This window comes from Trachypithecus francoisi, unplaced genomic scaffold (assembly GCF_009764315.1).
Source record: "Trachypithecus francoisi isolate TF-2019V2 unplaced genomic scaffold, Tfra_2.0 Lachesis_group15, whole genome shotgun sequence".
Taxonomy (NCBI): domain Eukaryota; kingdom Metazoa; phylum Chordata; class Mammalia; order Primates; family Cercopithecidae; genus Trachypithecus; species Trachypithecus francoisi.
The window spans coordinates 51,063,500-51,086,554 of NW_022681460.1; the positions used below are offsets into that span (position 1 = coordinate 51,063,500).

At 45.6% G+C, this 23,055-nt stretch overlaps 1 non-coding gene across 1 annotated transcript; it reads left to right on the forward strand.

Annotated features, from left to right (window-relative positions):
• The first annotated feature begins 15,077 nt into the window (after window positions 1-15,077).
• On the forward strand, window positions 15,078-15,182 carry LOC117098135. Its single transcript, XR_004443195.1, has one exon. It is a non-coding gene; the product is annotated as a U6 spliceosomal RNA (small nuclear RNA).
• The last annotated feature ends 7,873 nt before the right edge of the window (window positions 15,183-23,055 follow it).

Below are 23,055 nucleotides of genomic sequence, written 5' to 3' on the forward strand. Positions count from 1 at the left end.
TGGTGGCTCACACCTGTATTCCCAGCACTTTGGGAGGCCGAGGCGGGCAGATCATCTGAGGTTGGGAGTTCGAGACCAGCCTGACCAACATGGAGAAACCCCATCTCTACTGAAAATACAAAATTAGCCAGGCATGGTGGCACATGCCTGTAATCCCAGCTACTCGGGAGGCTGAGGCAGGAGAATAGCTTGAACCAGAGAGGTGGAGGTTGCAGTGAGCCAAGATCGTGCCATTGAACTCCAGCTTGGGCAACAAGAGCGAAACTCCATCTCAGAAAAAAAAAAAAAAAGTCTACAGAGACAAGTATGTTCATTGCAGGATCATTTGTGATAGCAAAGAAATCAGAGAGAACTTGGAAAGTAGTTAAAAATACCTTCCATGATATACTATGTAAGCTTTTTAAAAAAATACAGGATCTCACTCTATCACCCAGGCTAGTGTGCAGTGGTGTGATCATGGCTCACTGCAGCCTCTAACTCCAGAGCTCAAGCCATCTTCCCACCTCACCCTCTCAAGTAGCTGAGACTACAAGGCCAAACCACCATGCCGGACTCATTTTTTTTTTTTTTCTTTTTGTAGAGACAAGGTCTTGCTGTGTTGCCCAGGCTGGTCTCAAATCCTGGGCTCAAGTGATCCTCCTTGCCTTGGCCTCTCACAGTGCTGGGATTACAGGTGTGAGCCATCATGCATGCCCTGTAAACTTTAGAAAGAGGAAAGGGAGGTGCTCTTTTTTATGGATATGGAAGAATGTTGATGACATGTTGTTGAGTAAAAGAAGAAAATGACAGATTTTTTTTTTTTTGAGACAGAGTCTCCCTCTGTCGCCAGGCTGGAGTGCAGTGGCGCCATCTCGGCTCACTGCAACTTCTGCCTCCTGGATTCAAGCGATTCTCCTGCCTCAACTTCCCAAGTAGCTGGAACTACAGGCACATGCTACCAAGCCCAGCTAATTTTTGTATTTTTAATACAGACGGGTTTTTACCATTTTGGCCAGAGTGGTCTCGATCTCTTGACCTCGTGATCTGCCCGCCTTGGCCTCCCAAGGTGCTGGGATTACAGGTGAACCACCATGCCCGGCCAACAGATTTATATATAGTGTAATCTCATTTTTGTCAAGAAGAAAATCATGTATGTATCTGGGTTGTGAATAGAAAAGGTCCGGCAGGCCGGGCATAGTGGCTCAAGCCTGTAATCTCAGTACTTTGGGAGGCCATGGCAGGGGGATCACTTGAGCTCAGGAGTTCCAGACCAGCCTGAGTAACATAGTGAGACCCTGTGTCAAAAAGAAAAAAAAAATGTTCTGGGAAATACAGAGGTAATAGAGGTGACCCCTGAGGTATATCAGATAGAGACAAGAGAGGGACTTTTTCACCTTATACATATGTGTGATGTTTGATTGTTTCCCCCACAATGAGTATCTGTGCTTTCGCAGCCCTTTCCCCTCACGCAGACTAAAAACAGGCATTACCATGGCCTAAAGAGAAGTCACCCTGGAGGAGCTAAGTTATGCTTAGCTGGTGTGAGAGCCTAGACTTACACACGTCGCCAATCCCTCACTTTCTCTACATCTTTTTATGGCTTAAAAAAAAGGAAGAGAAGAAATCCTGGTAAAAATGACCCCAAAGTAAATATGGCATTTGGTTACAGAATCCAAAGCCTCTTTTTTTCAAGCTGCTGAACTGTCAACATGGTATTTTAAGAGGTCGCTATGAATATATGTAAGGATTTCCCTCTAATCATTGCACATGAGGGCCTGAGAAATAGCAGGTGTCAACTGTCTGGATCTACCGCTTAAGGAAACTGGTGCAAAAAGAAAGTGTGGCTTACTCAAGGCTATTGGGCTTTAGAATTGTTTTTGGGTTCCACTCTCTAAATTATTACTAGCAAAGGTCAAATAGGCAAAAAAAAAAAAAAAAAAAAAAAATCAGAAACCATCAAGGGTTGAAATCTACAAGGTCTGTGCTTCACAGAATTGTATTCATTTAAATTATCAGGCCCTGCCCTCAACCTCACCCTTTAGTCCTTAGGCTGCTTAAGTCCCTTCCTCAAGAGGCCACATGCGTCCCAAGCCTGGGATGGAGGCCCTGTGATGCACCCCCATGGCAGCTTGCTCTGTCCGTGGAGACTTTTATGAACTGAGTTGGTTCCCCTCTAAATTCGTATTTGAAGTCCTAACCCCGAGTACACTTTGGAATGAGAATATGTGAAGATAAGGCCCTTAGCAGGTAACTGAGGTTAATTGAAGTCAAGGGTGGGGCTTTAATCTGATAGGGCTGTCATCCTTATAAGAAGAGGAAGAGGCCGGGCGCAGTAGCTCACTCCTGTCCCACTTTGGGCAACTGAGGGAGCCGGCGGATCACTTAGGTCAGGAATTTGAGACCAGCCTGGACAACATGGCAAAACCTCATCTCTACTAAAAATACAAAAATTAGCTGGGCATGGTGGTGGGTGCCTGTAATCCCAACTACTTGGGAGACTGAGGCAGGAGAATCACTTGAACCTGAGAGGAGGTTGCAGTGAGCCAAGATCGCGCCACTGCACCCCAGTTTGGGCAACAGAGAGACTTCGTCTCAAAAAAAAAAAAAAAAAGAGAGAGGCAGAGGGAGGTGGCTCACACCTGTAATCCCAACACTTTGGGAGGCGGAGGCGGGTGATCACCTTAGGTCAGGAGTTCGAGACCAGCCTGGCCAACATGGTGAAACCCCATCTCTACTAAAAATACAAAAAATTCGCTGGGCGTGGTGGTGCATGCCTGTAGTCCCAGCTACTCAGGAGGCTGAGATACATGAGAATCGCTTGAACCCAGGAGGCAGAGGTTGCAGTGAGCGGAGATCATGCCACTGCACTCCACCCTGGGTAACAGAGTGAGACTGTGTCTCAAAAAAAAAGGAAGCAAGACTAGAGACTAGTAGTGCGTGTGCACAGAGGAAAGGCCGCGTGAGGACACAGCGAGAAGGCGGCCACCTGCAAGCCAAGGAGAGAGGCCTCAGGAGAGACCAAACCTGTCAGCACCTTGAACTTCCAGCCTCCAGAACTGTGAGAAAAATTCACATTACCTAGGAAGCTGACTCAGAAAGAAAAAATTCGATTGTCTAAGCCACCCAGTTGTATTTTATAACAGCCCAAGCAGACTACTAGAGACCCTACTCACAAGCAGCTGTAATTGCCTTTTTCTTTGTCTATTTCCCTAGCTAGAATGTAAACTCCTGGAGGGCAGGACCATGTCTGATCACTATACCTCCAAGTGCCTAGCACTGTGCCTGGGACATAGTCAACTCTCAACAAATACTTGCTGAAAGAATACCTGAGTTGTTAGACACCAATGTTCCATTCCCTTTCCTTTTTGTATAGATAAAAAACTAAAGGGTTAAAGGTTGAGAACAAAACCATCCCTAAATGAATGGTGCCTTCTGGAATTGTCCCTGCATCACACATACTGTTATAAGGGAATGATCCAAAGGCAGGCAGCTAATTCATGGCAGGCCCACACTACACTCACCCTGTAGTAACAATAATAAGAAGAATATCACATAGCCATAAAGTACTCTTTAGCCTTCCTCTTTCCATAGTTGCCTTGGTCTTCTTGGGCTGCCATAACAAAATACCATAGGCTGGATGGACTGAGCAAGAGAAATTTATTTTCTCACAGTTCTGGAGTCTCAAGTCCAAGATCAGGGTGCCAGCATGGTCTGTTTCTAGTGAGGGCTGTTTTCCTGGTTTGCAAATGGCGGCCTTCTTGCTCTGATCTTCCCCACTCTAGCATCCCTGGGGGCAGAAGCAGGCTACTCTGTTATCTCTTCTTATGACGGGCTTTAATCCCATCATGAGAGCCCTATCTTTATAATCTCATCGAATCCTAATTACCGCCCAAAGCTGTAACTCCAAATACCATCACACTGGAGAATAGGGGGAACATATGAAGGACACAATCATTTAGTCCGTAAAAATAGTGTTTTCAAATTTTGGTTTCCTGTTTGCCCTTGATGACAGGCCTGAGAGAGGTGGAACAGGTCCACCCCATTTTTACACAGATGACAACAATAAATGTCCAGAGAGATTACATGGTTTGTAATTCATTCCTTCATTTAACATATAATTATTGCAAGCTTAATATGTGCCAGGCACTGCAGGATTCTGCCTTACCTTTTGTTTAGTTTTTTTATTTTATTTTATTTTATTTGAGACGGAGTCTCGCTCTGTTGCACAGGCTGGAGTGTGGTAGCACGATCTCGGTTCACTGCAACCTGGCCTCCCGGGTTCAAGCAATTCTCCTACATCAAACTCCTGAGTAGCTGGGACTATAGGTGTGCACCACCGTGCCCGGCTCATTTTTGTATTTTTAGTAGAGACGGGGGTTTCATCATATTGGCCAGACTGGTTTCGTTGTTTTTTTTGTTTGTTTTGAGATGGAGTACTGCTCTGTCACCCAGGCTGGAGTGCAGTGGCGCCATCTTGGCTCACGGCAAGCTCTGCCTCCTGGATTCATGCCACTCTCCTGCCTCAGCCCCCCAAGTGACTGGGACTACAGGTGCCTGCCACCATGCCTGGCTAATTTTTTGTATTTTTAGTAGAAATGGGGTTTCACCATGTTAGCCAGGATGGTCTTGATCTCCTGACCTTGTGATCTGCCCGCCTCGGCCTCCCACAGTGCTGGGATTACAGGCATAAGCCACCGCGACCAGCCTGGCCAGACTGGTTTCGAACTCCTGACCTCATGATCTGCCCGTCTTGGCCTCCCAAAGTGCTGGGATTACAGGCATGAGCCACTGCACCCGGCCTCTGCCTTCCTTTTTTTTTCCCCTAAAGAAAGTGACTACCAGCCGGGCACAGTGGCTCATGCCTGTAATCCCAGCACTTTGGGAAGCCGAGGTGGGCAGATCACCTGATATCAGGAGTTCAAGACCAGCTGGACAACATGGTGAAACCCCGTCTCTACTAAAAATACAAAAATTAGGCCGGGTGCGGTGGCTTACACCTGTAATTCCAGCACTTTGGGAGGCCGAGGTGGGCGGATCACGAGGTCAGGAGATCGAGACCATCCTGGCTATCATGGTGAAACCCCGTCTCTACTAAAATTAAATACAAAAAATTAGCCGGGCGTGGTGGCAGGTGCCTCTAGTCCTAGTTACTTGGGAGGCTGAGGCAGGAGAATGGCTTGAACCCGGGAGGCAGAGCTTGCAGTGAGCTGAGCTCGCACCACTGCACTCCAGCCTGGGCGACTGAGCGAGACTCCCTCTCAAAAAAAAAAAACAAAAAACAAAAGTTAGCCGCGCATAGTGGTGGGTGACTGTAATCGCAGTTACTCGGGAGGCTGAGGCAGGAGAATCGCTTGTACCCAGGAGGCGGAGCTTGCAGAGAGCCCAGATCATGCCACTGCACTCCAGCCTGGGCGACAGAGCGAGACTCCGCCTCAAAAAGAAAAGAAAAAAAGGGAATGTGACTACAACCTGGGCAACATGGCAAAACACCGTTTCTACAAAAAATACAGGAATTAGCTGGGTGTGGTGGCCTGAGCCTGTAGTCCCAGCTACTCAGGAGGCTGAGGTAGGAGAATCAGTTGAGTCTGGTAGATTGATGCTGCAGTGAGCTGTGATTGTGCCACTGCACTCCAGGCCGGGCAACAGAGCCAGACTGTCTCAGAAGAAAACAAGAATGTGACTAATGTAACTTTGCTGCTCCTTGTGGACTTGGCCATTTGCATTCATTTTTTCCTCCCTCTAGCTCTGTTGTCCTGCAGACAGCAGGCAGTGGCAAATGCTATTGCACTTGTTAGCCTTGCAGTGCAGGAGGTATGAAGTCACACAGATGCGGATTTGAATCCAGGCTCCAGCATGTACTAAGTAGGTGACCTTAGGATAAACTACTTAAGCTTTTAGTTTCCATTTCCTCATTCACACCATGGGGCAACCCCATCCTACAGCGTAGTTTTATACGAGTCACTTCTGGTTAGTACTGTTACAGTGGCTGGCATAAGGTTAGTTCAATAAAGGGTAGCTGTTATTTATATTGGTCATGAATGAGGCAAGTGAAATGTTGAAATAATTAGCCCAGACACATTAAAAGAGTTTTGATTATTTTTTTCTATTCATACAAAACAATACCAAAAACCAACCCAAAACTATGCTTCTAATTTAGCAGCAAAAGCACAAAGGTTCACATGAGCAGCCTCAGTGCTTTCTGGAAGACACCTGTAGAGGACCACTTGACATTCACACTCCACCTGAAAAGTGACACAAATACTGCTCTATAATTCTGAAACATGTCTAAAACGTGATGGTCCTTAAGCCACATTCTCCGCACCCCCCGCCCTGCCCCTTAAGGAAAGGCGTGATGAGTCCTGTCCTTCTCTAGGACAGGTTCTAGTAGCCTGCATCACATGTGCACATTGGTGACCCTAGATCCCTGGGCTAAACAACCAGGTCAGTGGAAAGCAGAGGCAGTGTGTGCAAGTCTCGGTTCATAGATCTGTGTGTATGAAATAGCTATTTTTATAATTTACTTGCTATTTTGAGTCCTATCCTTTTGGAGTCCTCCCCAACCCCAGGGACTTCCAGGGGCCTCTGCCCTCCGGGCATCTGTCCACTGGGGTTCTTGCAGAGCCATCCATCACTGGCTCACCATGCCCTGCAGGCAGCAGCTCTGCCATGCCCAACCAGGGACAAGGTCATCTCTTTGCAAGGCTGCCTAGAGCAGGGATATGTGATGCAAATGCCTGCAGGGAGCAGGCAAGGAGAGCTCATAAGTGAACCACGCAGTTTGCCTCCTAAATACGTGAGAACACTCTTCACCTTTACAAAGAAATACGCTAGCTCCGTGTTTCAACGTGAGCCATCTTTAGTCTCTCTTTTGTTTCCCTGTTTATGGGAAAAATCTTGGGTAAAGAGGGACATTCCTCTATTGCCTAGAAAACAGCAGTGCCAGTGTTGTGAATGGCAACTAATCTTTGGCCTCAGCGTAGGGACACAGCAGGGACTGATGGACACTGTGACAAGCTGAAGCACCCACTCCTTCTCCAGTGCAGGCAGCCATTTGATGCCGTGATGGACTGAACCCAGTATGGCCAAATTTACCAATTCTTCAAGAGAAGACAAAATCTGAATTTTTATGTGAAATTGCCTAGTTTTTAAATCCTGAATGACTGAAATTCACATGGCCAAACAAAGCCCAGCTGCAGGTCAGATCCAGCCTAAAGTAACTCGTTTGTGACTTGGGACCTGGCTGCGGCCCTCAGCCACATCTCCAGGAACAGTCCTGCCTGCTAGCCAGGTCTCCGGAAAGCCCACCACCTGCTCAGCCCACCACCCCACCCAGAAACCTTCTGCTTTTGCCTATGGCTCAAATACTTTCCCTGCTGGGATTTAAGCTTTTAGAAACAAAAGCTTGGGGGAGAAAAATAAGCTTGAGCTTATTTCAGCTTTCTGCCCCATCTCATCCCTTCACTAAAAAAATAAACACAGATTGGAAGTATCTGGTCGGAGGCAGGAAAGGGAAAGGGGAAAATACCAGAACAAAAGTATAGATTAATACCTCAGGCTGGGCGTGGTGGCTCACTCCTGTAATCCCAGCACTTTGGGAGGCCGAGGCAGGTGGATCACTTGAGGTCAGGAGTTCAAAATCAGCCTGACCAACATGGTGAAACCCCGTCTCTAGTAAAAAAAATACAAAATTAGCCAGGCGTGGTGGCACACACCTGTAATCCCAGCTACTTGGGAGGCTGAAGCAGGAGAATTGCTTGAACCCGGGAGGCGGAGGTTGCAGTGAGCTGAAACCACACCATTGCACTCCAGCCTGAGCAACAAGAGCAAAACTCCATCTCAAAAAAAAAAAAAAAACCAAAAAAATTATCCTGCTCCACATACTTACTGAACATATTTGATCTGAGATTATTTACGAAAATATTGTAGTAAGGAAATCCCAATTGAGCCAAATAATCAAAAACATTCAATTTTTACAGTAAAATATATGTATCTAACACAGCATCTTCCCTTTTTATTTTTTATATTTCTTAAGGGTCAGGATCTCTGTCATCCACACTGGAGTGATTATAGCTCACTGTAGCCTCAAACTCCTGGGCTCAAGCAACCCTTGTGCCTAAGTCTCCTGAAGTGCTGGGATTACGGGCATGAGCCACCACACCAGGTCACCACTATCTTAATAATATATTAGAATGTTCACTTTTACTAGCATAGTACCTTGTTTATTGATTCTGCCAGGGGCAATTTCTAAATTGAATAATAAGGTTTTTGAAAAAATGTTATAAATTTAATACACCAAGAGGAGTTTAGCACCTTGAAGGTTTATCTGCTGAGTTAATAATAAACATATGATACTAGTTATTACTGAGCCATTACTGATTTAAAGGACTAAGGCAATACAACCCCTATGCTCTGGGAAGATGATAAATTTGGGAGCAGAAAGTTCAAGTTCAAATTACCTTTGTTTCATCATTTTCTTCGGTGGTGGGAGAGAGATTCTGGTCTCAGTGTGATACTGATTTAGGTGGTCAGGAGTGGGGCAAGAATATTAGAAATCCACCAGATGAAAATCCTTCAAATAAACGACCTTATTACCCCCTGACGTATATAATCAGCATGGAGAAAACAGGAATAATTGCCCCGTGCAACCCGAGTGTGTGAGTTTGAGGGCAGGGGGACAGAGGAATTCAATAACCAATAACCCACATGTACCTACTTTTTCCCTCTGAATATTTTACATTAGAAATGACAGAAGTGCCAGGTGCGGTGGCTCACGCCTGTAATCCCAGCACTTTGGGAGGCCGAGGTGGGTAGATCACAAGGTCAGGAGATTGAGACCATCCTGACTAACACGGTGAAACCCCGTCTCTACTAAAAACTACAAAAAACTAGCCGGGCGAGGTGGCGGCGCCTGTAGTCCCAGCTACTCGGGAGGCTGAGACAGGAGAATGGCGTGAACCCGGGAGGCGGAGCTTGCAGTGAGCTGAGATCCGGCCACAGCACTCCAGCCTGGGTGACAGCGCGAGACTCCGTCTCAAAAAAAAAAAAAAAAAAAAAAAAAAAAAAAAAAAAAAAAGAGACCATCCTGGCCAACACGGTGAAACCCCGTCTCTACCAAAAATACAAAAATATTAGCTGGGCGTGGTGGTGGGTGCCTGTAGTCCCAGGTACTCGGGAGAATACCAAGAATGGTGTGAACCCAGGAGGTGGAGCTTGCAGTGAACTGAGATGGTGCCACTGCACTCCAGCCTGGGTGACACAGCAAGACTCCGTCTCAAAAAAAAAAAAAAAAATGACAGAAGATTTGGGTTCCTTTCCCCCAATAAAATGAAAATCATGTTTTAGAAGAAAGTAATAGAATCAGCAGAAACCAGTGGCATATGTGTGGTGAAATTCATAGCGAGTATTGGGACAGACATGGCACATATGTTTTGATCCTCTAAGACTCAAACATTTGGTATTTCTTGAATTATCTTTGTGGACATAATGAAGTTTTCAAATGGCATATATAACAAAATATATTACAAACTGACAGCCAATGATTTAATAACATTTAATATTAAAACAATTAAGACACATAAAATGTACAGCATCTATAGCCTGCAAATTCTTCTGGGGATATTATGATCCCAGCTTCATTAAATAAACGTTATACTTATGGAAGCTGCATTTATTAGGCCTTGACATTACATAAGTAAGTAAATTACTTCAGGTATCAAAGGGTTCTCTACTCTAGGCTGGAATAAGTGAATGTGCTTTCCCAATGCCTATGTTCTCAGATAATTTTTGCAGTGATGGAATTCGGCTCATATCAGCAGTAGAGAGAGGTGAGCAAGACCACTTAGTACCTAAATATAGGGCTGAGAATTCATGCAGCTGGCAGGAGAAGATGAGACCTCTTTGGAAGATGGCTCGGGTAGCTTTAATGTGGAAAAAGCTTCCAAAATTAAAAATGTTTAGTCATTGTAGGTACAAAATCAACAAAATAATAATGAAAGAAAAAAACACGGGGCCAGGCGCAGTGGCTCACGCCTGTAATCCCAGCACTTTGGGAGGCCAAGGCGGGCAGATCACAAGGTCAAGAGATCGAGACCATCCTGGCCAACATGGTGAAACCCTGTTTCTACTAAAAATACAAAAATTAGCTGGGCATGGTGGCATGCACCTGTAGTCCCAACTACTCGGGAGGCTGAGGCAGAAGAATTGCTTGAACCTGGGAGGAAGACGTTGCAGTGAGCCAAGATTGCGTCCCTGCACTCCCGCCTGGCGACAGAGTGAAACTTGGTCTCAAACAAACAAACAAACATGTATTGAGCACCTCTGATTGAAAGCCTTGAGTCCTCGGCCGGGCGCGGTGGCTCAAGCCTGTAATCCCAGCACTTTGGGAGGCCGAGATGGGCGGATCACGAGGTCAGGAGATCGAGACCATCCTGGCTAACACGGTGAAACCCCGTCTCTACTAAAAAAATACAAAAAATTAGCCAGGCGAGATGGCGGGCGCCTGTAGTCCCAGCTACTCGGGAGGCTGAGGCGAGAGAATGGCGTAAACCCGGGAGGCGGAGCTTGCAGTGAGCTGAGATCCGGCCACTGCACTCCAGCCTGGGCGACAGAGCGAGACTCCGTCTCAAAAAAAAAAAAAAAAAAAAAAAAAAAAAGAAGGCCGGGCGCGGTGGCTCAAGCCTGTAATCCCAGCACTTTGGGAGGCCGAGACGGGCGGATCACGAGGTCGGGAGATCGAGACCATCCTGGCTAACACAGTGAAACCCCGTCTCTACTAAAAAATACAAAAACTAGTCGGGCGAGGTGGCGGGCGCCTGTAGTCCCAGCTACTCGGGAGGCTGAGGCGAGAGAATGGCATAAACCCGGGAGGCGGAGCTTGCAGTGAGCTGAGCTCTGGCCACTGCACTCCAGTCCGGGCGACAGAGCGAGACTCCGCCTCAAAAAAAAAGAAAAAAGAAAAAAAAAAAAAAAGAAAAGAAAAAAGAAAGCCTTGAGTCCTTTGGGGACTAAGAAACGGAAAAGCAAGGTCCCTGTCCTCATAGAGCCATTGTCTAACCGAGGAATCAATCGTGAACACCGAAACTGTGATGTAAAGCAGAAAGAAGAGGCCCACAGTGCGGGGAGCATGGAGCTCCAAGAGATCAGGAAGATTCCATGGAGGAGGGGCTGAGCAGGATTCTCACCCATGAAGGCTGGGCGAAGGGCACTCTGGGCAGAGAAAATTGCGGGCAGCAGCTGAGGCAGGAAACTGCAGGCCATATTTGGAAAACTATAAATAGCCCTTCTGAGTGAAAAACAGAGAGCACTGAAGTTAGAGGGAGGGCAGAAGTAACAGGTAAGGCCAGAGAGACAGGTGGTGAACAGATTGAGGCCTTCTTCCAGTTTGAGCCACACATCTTCTGAAACCTGGCAATCAGCCTGGTGTTTGACTATTTCATCGACTACACTTGTGACCACTGGCAGCCACAAACCAAGAAGACCCTGATCCAAGAACTGGAGCTCTGCTGCTCTCCACAAGTGCTCGTCTCTCAGACTGCTTATCTCAGACTCAGTGACACAGTGGTAACCTGGAATTGGGAAGATGCCAGGAAGAGGGATAGGGACAGAAACATAGAAATGTAACCAGTAACTGACCACTGCCCTCTACAGTCTTATACCCCCACATGGCTTCCAAGAAGCCCGGTTTTTAGCTGTTGGGGGGAATGCCTAATGATACTAGAGCAGGGCCACATGTTTGTGGAGGCAAAGGAGAAACTGCCTTAACACAGCAAGGAATTTAACAAGGAATAAAACAAATGAAGAATTCTGATCCTGCTGGGTAACAAGAGATCATCCACAAGAGGCAACTGTTAATTTAAAATGTCATGGCACTGCTGAGGGCGGTGGCTCACGCCTGTAATCCCAGCACTTTGGGAGGCCAAGGTGGGTGGATCATGAGGTCAGGAGATTGAGACCATCCTGGCTAACACAGTGAAACCCCGTCTCTACTAAAAAATATAAAAAATTAGCCAGGCATGTTGGCAGGTACTTGTAGTCCCAGCTACTCGGGAGGCTGAGGCAGGAGAATGGCGTGAACCTGGGAGGCGGAGCTTGCAGTGAGCCGAGATCGCACCACTGCACTCCAGCCTGGGTGACAGAGCGAGATTCCATCTCAAAATAAATAAATAAATAAATAAAATTTCATGGCCTTGATGCAATAGGGCTAATAGCCTCTGGATGGATTTCTCACCTTTGCACGTTTTCCCTTTTTTTTTTTTTCTGTTTGAATTTCAATTAGTCTTAGCCTAACAGTGGCTTTCTTTCTTTTTTTTTTTTTTTGAGACAGGGTCTTGCTCTGTCGCCCGGGCTGGAGTGCAGTGGCGTAATCTTGGCTCACTGCAACCTCTGTCTCCTGGGTTTAAGTGATTCTCCTGCCTCAGCCTCCTGAGTAGCTGGGACTACAGGGGTGTGCCATCACGCCCAGCTAATTTTTGTATTTTTAGTAGAGATGGGGTTTCACCATGTTGGCCAGGCTGGTCTCGAACCCCTGCCCTCAAGTGATCCACCTGCCTCAGCTCTCAAAGTGTTGGCCACTGTACTCGACCCAATAATGGCTTTTTATAGCCAACCAAAACACTTGGAATACACAAAAGCTCTAAAATAAAAAATACAGTGCTACTATATTGTAAGCATTCAAGAGATCCTTGATAAGCACATAAAACCCCATGATAATGCCCTCATCAAAAATATGATTTCATTTTATTTATTTTTGAGACAGTGTCTTGCTCTGTCACCCAGGCTGGAGTATGGTGACGTGATCATGGCTCACTGCAACTTCAACCTCCTGGGCTCAAGTGATACTCCCACCTCGGCCTCCTGAGTAGCTGGGACTATAGGCACACACCACCATGGCTGGCTAATTTTTTTGATCTTTTGTACAGACAGAGTCTCACTGTGTTGCCCAGGCTGGTCTTGAACCCCTAGGTTCAAGTGATACCCCTGCCTTGGCCTTTCAAAGTGCTGGGATTACAGGCATGAGCTACTGTATCCGGCCAAAAATAAAATTTGTTTTTTTTCTTTTGAGATGGAGTCTCGCTCTGTCGCCAGGCTGGAGTGCAGTGGTGCAATCTCGGCTCCCTGCAACCTCCACCTCCTGGGTTCAAGTGATTCTCCTGCTTCAGCCTCCCCAGTAGCTACAGGTGCCCACCATCATGCCTGGCTAATTTTTGTATTTTTTTTTTTTTTTTTTTTTTTTTTTGAGACGGAGTCTCGCTCTGCCGCCCAGGCTGGAGTGCAGTGGCCGGGTCTCAGCTCACTGCAAGCTCCGCCTCCTGGGTTTACGCCATTCTCCTGCCTCAGCCTCCCAAGCAGCTGGGACTACAGGCGCCCGCCATGTCGCCCGGCTAGTTTTTTTGTATTTTTTAGTAGAGACGGGGTTTCACCATGTTAGCCAGGATGGTCTCGATCTCCTGACCTCGTGATCCGCCCGTCTCGGCCTCCCAAAGTGCTGGGATTACAGGCTTGAGCCACCGCGCCCGGCCTAATTTTTGTATTTTTAGTAGAGACAGGGTTTCACCATGTTGGCCAGGCTGGTCTCGAACTCCTCATCTCAGGTGATCTGCCCCACCTTGGCCTCCCAAAGTGCTGGGATTACAGGCGTGAGCCACTGTGCCTGGCCAAAAATATAATTTTAGATGTGATGCAGAATTGACAACTGGCTCCCATTCCCTGCCTAGCCCCTAAACAGGGCGGGTAGAGGGAGGTCTTAAGAGTGGAGGCCAACGCTGTAAAGGTGGGGAAAAGGCATGTGAACTTGTTTCAGAGAGAGAAGAGGTGAGGGGTAAATCTCATCCTAATTATTCTCCCAGCTGAATTTGGCCAACTAACTGGGACATTTCCCGAATCGTTAATGTTATCCTGCAGCTTCTGCACTCAGAATTGTCCCCCGTAGCCCTGGCGCGGTGGCTCACGCCTGTAATCCCAACACTTTGGGAGGCTGAGGAGAGCGGATCACAAGGTCAGGAGTTCAAGACCAGCCTGGCCAATATGGTGAAACCTTGTCTCTACTAAAAATATAAAATGACCTGGGCATGGTGGTGCGTGTCTGTAGTCCTAGCTACTCTGGAGGCTGAGACTGAAGAATCGCTTGAACTGGGTAGGCGGAGGTTGCAGTGAGCCGAGATCGCGCCATTGCACTCCAGCCTGGTGACAGAGCAAAACTGTCAAAAACAACAACAAAATTCAAAAACAACAACAAAAAAAGAAAACAGGATTTTTAGCCGGGCGTGGTGGCTCATGCCTATAATCCCAGCACTTTGGGAGGCCGAGGCGGGTGGATCACCTGAGGTCGGGAGTTCGAGACGAGGCTGACCAATATGGAGAAACCCCGTCTCTACTAAAAAAAAAATACAAAATTAACCGGGCATGATGGTGCATGCCTGTAAACCCAGCTATTCAGGAGGCTGAGGCAGGAGAATCTCTTGAACCTGGGAGGCGGAGGTTGCAGTGAGCTGAGATCATGCCATTGCATTCCAGGTTGAATAACAGGAGTGAAATTACGTCTCCCTCCCCACCCCACCCCCAAAAAAAGATTGTCCCCAATAATATTTAACTTGGGGCCGACCACTACCACCAGGTGGCATCAGATCACAACTGAGTCTGACATGAATTTATTTAAAATTTTTTTGGTAGAGATAGGGTATTGCTATGCTGCCCAGGCTGGTCTCAGACTCCTGGGCTCAAGCGATCCACCCGCCTCAGTCTCCCAAAGTGCTGAGATTACAAGCCTGAGCTGCTGTGCCTGGCCTGGCATGAATTTAGATAGGGCGGTTAACTCCCAAATTCCTCACAGCTAGCTAGACTGACCCACAATGGTCATTTTGTTGTTAACCCTGCAAGAAATTGTAACCTTCCACTTCATATGACTGATTTATTTGGATCTCAGTTATAATTACAATTACAATAGGATTTACTGTATTAATTTATAACCAATAATTGATGAAAGTACTCTCTTAGTAAACTAAAGGCCAAAGAACATTAAATTAGACATTGCGCTAATTATTTTGTGCTAATTATACATATATTATATATATAATATGTATATATACACACACACACACAGAGTGCTCGCTTTGGCAGCACATATACTAAAACTTGAATGATGCAGAGATTAGCATGGCCCCTGCACAAGGATGACACTTTTATTTAACTTGGCAAAAAAAAAAAAAAAAATTCAGAAAACCAATACACACACATCCCTCATAGCTTGAGTTTATTTATTTTTTGAGACAGGGTCTTACTCTGTCACCCAGACTGGAGTGCAGTGGTGCAATCTTGGCTCATTGCAACCTCCACCTCCCAGGCTCAAGCAATTCTCCTACCTCAGCCTCCCGAGTAGCTGGGATTACAGACATGCACCACTACTGCCTGGCTAATTTTTTTTTCTATTTTTAGTAGAGACGGGGTTTCACCATGTTGGCCAGGCTGGTCTCAAACTCCTGACCCCAAATGATCCACACTGCTCGGCCTCCCAAACTGTTGGTATTACAGGCATGAGCCACTGCACTCAGCCGAGTTTATTATATTACTGAAATTTTCAGGCTGGGCATGGTAGCTCACACCTGTATGTAATACCAGCACTTTGGGAGGCTGAGACTGGAGGACCACCTGAGCCCAGGAGTTTAAGACCTGCCTGGACAATAAAGTGGGACCCCATCTCTACCAAAATTACACAAATTAGTTGGGCATGGGCGTGCGTGCCTGTAGTCCCAGCTACTCAGGAGGCTGAGGTGTGAGGGTTGCCTGAGCCCAAGAGGTCAAGGCTGTAGTGAGCTATGATCATGCCATTGCACTTTAGCCTGAGCAACAGAGTAAGATCCTGTCTCGAAAAAACCCAAAAGAGACAAAGTAAAAATGAAGACCGGGCATGGTGGCTCACATGTGTAATCCTAGCACTTCGGGAGGCTGAGGTGAGAAGATTGCTTTAGCCCAGAAATTTGAGACCAGCCTGGGCAACATGTCGAAACCTCTTCTCTACAAAAACTTATAAAAATTAGCTGGGTGTGGTGGTGTGTGCCTGTAGTCCCAGCTACTCGGGAGGCTGAGGTGGGAGGATTGCTTGAGACTGGGAGGTCGCGGCTGCAGTGAGCTGTGATCACACCACTCGCTGTACTCCAGCTTGGGAGACAGACTCATACCCTGTCTCAAAACAAAAACAAAAACAAACAAACAAACAAACAAAAACAGGAAAAGATGGAAAAAGGTACGAGAAAAAAGTGAACTGGGGTGGGCGTGGTCGTTCAGGCCTGTAATCCCAGCACTTTGGGAGGGCAAGGCGGGTGGATCACTTGAGGCCAGGAGTTTGAGACCAGCCTGGCCAACATGGTGAAACCCTGTCTCTACCAAAAATACAAAAAAAAAAAAAAATTTAGCCGGACATGGTGGCACACGTCTGTAGTCTCAGCTACTCAGGAGGCTGAGGCAGGAGAATTTCTCGAACTCGGGAGACAGAGGTTGTAGTGAGCTGAGATCACACCACTGCACTCCAGCCTGGGTGACAGACTGAGACTCCATCTCAGGAAATACAGTGGAAGGAGTTAGTAAAATTTACCACTGGTAGCTGGGCACAGTGGCTCACACCTGTAATCCCAGCTCTTAAGGAGGCAGAGCCAGGAGGATAGCTTGAGCCTGGGAGTTTGAGACTTGCCTGGGCAATATAGTAAGACCCTATTCTCCACAAAAATAAAAAAAAAGAAAAAAGAAAAAGAAAAAAACCTTACCTCTGGTAAAACTAGTTCTTGGACCCTTCAAGGTGACTTATTATTTGTTTTCTGTCAATATCACCCTGTGTGTTATGTTTTTCAGGTAGGAGATGGCTTGGTGAGTAGGAATTATTTTCAGTTTCAAATAAATCTCATTTTGCTTTTCATTCCTCTGAAAATTAACAATACAGGGATGAAAAGAATTGTGCCTGTCTTGCACTATTGTGCACTGTTCTTGCACTGAGAATAGTGCTTCACGTCACAAGCACCGTATGTGTTGCCATTATTAGTAACCTTTGCAGTGATAATTGTGCTAATGGATCACCCAGATACACTCTCCCTCTTGCTGCCATCCCCGCCCCATTCACCCATCTAAAACAGGTACTGTATGTCAAACACACACTGTTCTGTGGCTACTCCTTGAATGTTTCACTGAACATTTTAGATGGCTTCACGCTTACAGAGTTTCTTTTTTTTGAGACAGTCTCAGTCTGTTGCCCAGGCTAGACAGCTCCCAAGTAGCTGGGACTACAGGTGCACGTCACCAGAGTGAGACTCCATCTTAAATAATAATAATAATAATAAAAGTGACCCAAAAGAAAGGGGGAAGAGGCCGGGTGCGGTGGCTCATACTTGCAATCCCAGCACATTGGGATGCTGAAGGGAGGATCACATGAGGCCAAGAGTTTGAGACCAGCCTGGCCAATATGGAAAAACCCTGTTTCTACTAAAAATACAAAAATTAGCCAGGTGTGGTGGCGCATGCCTGTAATCCCAGCTACTCGAGTTACTGAGGCATGAGAATCTCTTGAACCTGGAGGTGGAGGTTGCAGTGAGCTGAGACTGCGCCACTGCACTCCAGCCTGGGTAACATAGCAAGACCCTGTCTCAAGAAAAAAAAAAGAATTGAGGAAGAATCTTAGTATTTGACAATATGGAATATAAGAGAAAAAATATATAATAAGGGAAAAGAAGCGTGTTACACGCTGATGAATGATAGAGCAAGAAGCAACTGAAAAAAATTGCAGGAATAGATATATCAGGTTAAAAGATTTTAACATATACTTTTCAGAAATTGATAAATTGGAATTACAATTGTAAGTGACCATGCCCAGCTCAATTTTTCTCTTTTTGTCTTTATTTACTTATTTATTTTGAGACAGGGTCCCACTCTGTTGCCCAGACTGGAGTGCAGTGGTGCAATCTCAGCTCACTGCAACCTCTGCCTCTCAGGATCAAGCAATCCTTCGACCCCAGCCTCCCAAGTAGCTGGAACTACCGGCAGGCACCACCATGGCTGGCTAATTTTTGCATTCTTTTGTAGAGACGAAGTTTTGCATGTTTCCAGTCTTGAATTCCTGGGCTCAAGTGATCTACCTGCCTCGGCCTCCCAAAGTGCTAGGATTACAGGCATGGGCCACTGCACCTGGCCTGTCTTTCTGATTTAAATTTCTCTTTGAGATAATCTTATTATTGGATCTGTTTAATCCAGTCTGAGAGTCTGTTTTCTAATTGGTGAATTTAATTAATTTTTTATTTATTATAATTCATTATAAGTACTTATTTCTGCCCTTTTAAATTCCATATTTGTCATTTACTACAGGTCTTGGTCTGTTTTGTGTTGCTATAACAGAATAAGGCTGGGTAATTTATCAAGAGGTTTATTTGGCTCAGGATTCTGGTGGCCGGAAGGTTCACGATTGGGTAGCTGCATCTGGTGAAGGCCTTAGGCTGCTTCCACTCATGGTGGAAAGAGGAAGGGGAATGAGAGTGTGCAAAGAAATCACAAGGCAAGAGAGAAAGCAAGGGAGAGAAACCGAGGAAGCTAGACTCTTAACAACCCACTCTCTGGAAAACTAACTCATTCCTGCAAGTGTGAGAATGAGCTCCTGGGAGAGCATTAATCCATTCATGAGAAATCCACCCCCATGACCCAAACACTTCCCACTAGGCCCCACCTCCCAACACTGCCACATTGGGAATCAAATTTCTTTCTTTCTTTCTTTCTTTCTTTCTTTTTTTTTTTTGAGGCAGAGTCTTGCTCTTGTAGCCCAGGATGGAGTACAATGGCCTGATCTCAGCCCACTGCAACCTTTGCCTCCCGGGTTCAAGCGATTCTCCTGCCTCAGCCTCCCGAGTAGCTGGGATTACAGGCACCTACCACCATGCCCAGCTAATTTTTTTGTATTTTTATTAGAGACGGGGTTTCACTATGTTGGCCAGGCTGGTCTCGAACTCCTGAGCTCAGACAATTCACCTGCCTTGGCATCCCAAAGTGCTGGGATTACAGGCGTGAGCCACTGTGCCCAGCTGGGAATCAAATTTCAACATGAGTTTTGGTAGGGACACACCATATCCAAACCATAGCACTACACATTTTTCTTTTCCCCTTTCTTCTTTGCATTGGATTGTTGCTTTTATTGTTGTTGTTGGCTTAAATGTTAAACATTCCAGTATGCCTGGAACCTGTCTTACGTCGAAGTTCATGTGTGTCTGCTGAATCACTCCAGGAATTATTATCTTTTTTTTTTTTTGAGATGGAGTCTTACTCTGTCACCAAAGTTGGAGTGCAGTGGCATAATCTCAGCTCACTGCAACCTCCGCCTCCCAGGTTCAAGTGATTCTCCTGCCTCAGTCCCAAGTAACTGGGACTACTGACATGTGCCACCATGCCTGGCTAATTTTTTGTATTTTTAGTAGAGACGGGGTTTCACCACATTGGCCAGACTGGTCTTGAACTCCTGACCTCAAGTGATGCCTCCCAAAGTGCTGGGATTACAGGCATGAGCCACTGCGCCCGGCCCACACCAGGAATTAGATGTCAAAATGTATCATCGACTCCAGTGGATCTAAAACAGGGTGTGTGTGTGAGAATTACCTGAAAATTCTGAAAAATGTAGATTCCTGGACCCCACTTTCAGAGACTCCAGTTCAGTAGGTCTGGATACAGCCCTTATTCTAATGCAAGCCCTTGATTTTGATACAAATGGTTCATAGACCATATTGTGCAAATACTATTCTAATACAACCTCTTCACTTTTTTTTTGTTTTTTGAGGCGGAGTTTCGCTCTTGTTGCCCAGGCTGGAGTGCAATGGCGCGATCTTGGCTCACTGCAACCTTTGCCTCCTGGGTTCAAGCGATTCTCCTGCCTCAGCCTCCCAAGTAGCTGGGATTACAGGCATGTGCCACCATGCTTAGCTAGTTTTGTATTTTTAGTAGAGATGGGGTTTCTCCATGTTGGCCAGGCTGGTCTCCAACTCCCACCCTCAGCTGATCCACCCGCCTCGGCCTGCCAAAGTGCTGGGATTATAGGCGTGAGCCACCGTGCCCAGCCCTGTCTTCTATGTTCAAAGAAAGACTCTAGACCTATTTTATAACCTGTATTCTTCTGATTAGAGTTTGCAAACCAGAGTTCCTTTACTATTTACAAGCAAGTAAAATAGTTTACTTGCTTGCTTCATTTTTATAAAAACACATTTCCTTTAACAGCATTTATCGAATGGCACCCTCTGTGATACGTACAGTGATTGGTGCCTTCAGGCAGTTAGCAGCTATTCTTTTTTTTTTTTTTTTGAGACGGAGTCTCGCTCTGTCACCCAGGCTGGAGTGATCTCGGCTCACTGCAAGCTCCGCCTCCCAGGCTCAAGTGATTCTTGTGCTTCAGCCTCCCAAGTAGCTGGAACTACAGGCGCACGCCACCACGCCCAGCTAATTTCTGTATTTTTTGTAGGGACGGGGTTTTACCATGTTGGCCAGGCTGGCCTCAAAATCCTGGCCTCAAGCGATCCACCTACCTCCCAAAGTGCTGGGATTACACGTGTGAGCCACCACGCCCAGCCAAGAAGCTAGGATTTGAACCCAGATCTGTTTATTCTGTTGGTTATCTCCCACTGTTTTCAAAGAGAATCCAATCCCAAGAAGCCCACAGTATAGTGGGAGAGACACAAATAATCTGATTGTATGGTTTACCTTTGTATCCAAGGCAGTGCTATGCACATAGTAGTAACTCTTAATAAATATCAATGAAAAGAAGGCATGAACTTATCCTGGTTTCTTTCTTCTTTTTGTTTTTTTTTGTTTGTTTGTTTATTTTGTTTTTTTAGACAAGAGTCTCACTCTGTCACACAGGCTGGAGTGCAGTGGCGTGATCTCGGCTCACTACAACCTCCGCCTACAGCCTCCCAAGTAGTTGGGGCTACAGGCACATGCCACCATGCCCGGCTAATTTTTGTTTGTATTTTTAGTAGAGATGGGGTTTCACTGTGTTAGCCAGGATGGTCTCCATCTCCTGACCTAGTGATCCGCCCGCCTTGGCCTCCTGAAGTGCTGGGATTATAGGCGTGAGCCACCGCGCCCGGCCTCTTATTTTTCTATTGATGGTTTCTAAGTCAGGGGAATCACAATCTGGTAAGATAAAGCAGCAAAGAGGATTGTTAAGGAAACACAAATTTGGAGACAAAATAGAAAGAGCCTACGTCACACAGTGATTTTCTTCCTCTGCACAGCTACTGTAACAGGTCATCAGTCATTTTGCAAAAATGTCCATTATACACCAGGGCTATTTTCATTTTGTATGCTTTATCTTTCTAATGTATTTAATAAAAAGCCATTAAGGAATACAAAAATATAATTTTAGTATTATTTTCTCCTTCCTGTACTCAGTTTTATAATGCTGATGTTGAACATAATGGAGCAAGCAACTATATGTAACTGTAGACATTATTGCTAGGAATTTGCATATGAAATACACACCTTTTACTGCCTTTAGTTGGCTTTGTTAACCAGGTTATAAACAGTACAGCTGACACACCAGAAATGGAAAGCACTTTTTGATGAGCACAGGCTATGAATGCAAGAAGTGTTCAAACACAGTGTTTAATTTGGAAAGCTTTCATCAGAACTAGCTAAAGGGGAAAGTGGTTTATTTCCTAATCATAGCCTTGCTTAAGAATTCAATCATATAGAAAGACTTATGGAAAAGCTTTCTAAAAACAGACATTTATGCTACAATTTGGGTAAACAAGTGATACATCTAGTTTATAAACATATGTTGATGGTGTTGGTGGTCACTTTTAAGAAAATTGAACTTTGCAAAGTCGAGGTGGGTGGATCACAAGGTCAGGAGATCAAGACCATCCTGACCAACGTGGTGAAACCCCGTCTCTACTAAAAATACAGAATTTAGTCGGGCGTGGGGGCATGCGCTTGTAGTCCCAGCTACTAGGGAGGCTGTGGCAGGAGAATTGCTTGAAACCGGGAGGTGGAGGCTGCAGTGAGCCGAGATTGTGCCACTGCACTCCAGCCTGGACGACAGAGGGAGACTCCGTTTCAATTAAAAAAAAAAAAGAAAGAAAGAAAAAGAAAATTGAGCAGTTTAGATTAAATAATTTCCCTCTGTATATATGTGGAGAGGCAAAGGAAGTCATAGGACTAAGATATAAAATTGGTAAGTGCAGTTTATATTTACACCACTTTGAAAAGAGAAAGCTCATACTATGTCATTTTGCTGAAATCACATACCGGAATTTGAAATTTTGAAAACTATTTGAAGAACTTTATTGAGCTAGAACAAAAAGATGCCATTCATTTTGACTGCATGAACATAAAAATTATCATGAATAGAGCAGTATTTTTGCTGGTATTTTATATTGCTGGAGGGCAAAAATTCAATAAATGTTACTATGCAGGCTGTTTCAATCATTATAAGGTATGGGCACAAAGGCTGGTGATGACTTTTGTAAATGACAAATATAAAATTTGCAGAAATCATTATATTTTTATAGGATGCAATAATTGGGTTTTCAAGCATTTGTTGTTGTTGTTGTTGTTGTTGTTGCTGTGGCTGTGAAGCAACTATGACACAGATTTAATGCTGCTACTCATCCAGATGACAGTAGAGGTGAGGGGACTAGGGACACTTTTTTCTTCCCACACATTTGTTTTTAGCCATCTATATTTGCCTCAGTGTCCTGATACCATGGCGATAACTTAGCAACAGCTAGATACAAATTAAGGTAATCTGTCATACCAGCCTTTGATCATCAAAAGTTGGGAGGTAGGACACTCGGAAGGAAAAATATAGATGTTAATGGTTTAAGAAAAAAGAAGCTTGATCTCTCTACTACCTGCTCTTGTCCATTTCTTCACCTCACTTTCTTTCTTTCTTTCTTTCTTTTTTTTTTTTTTGAGACGGAGTCTGGCTCTGTCGCCCATGCTGGAGTGCAGTGGCCGGATCTCAGCTCACTGCAAGCTCCACCTCCCGGGTTTACGCCATTCTCCTGCCTCAGCCTCCCGAGTAGCTGGGAGTACAGGCGCCCGCCACCTCGCCCGGCTAGTTTT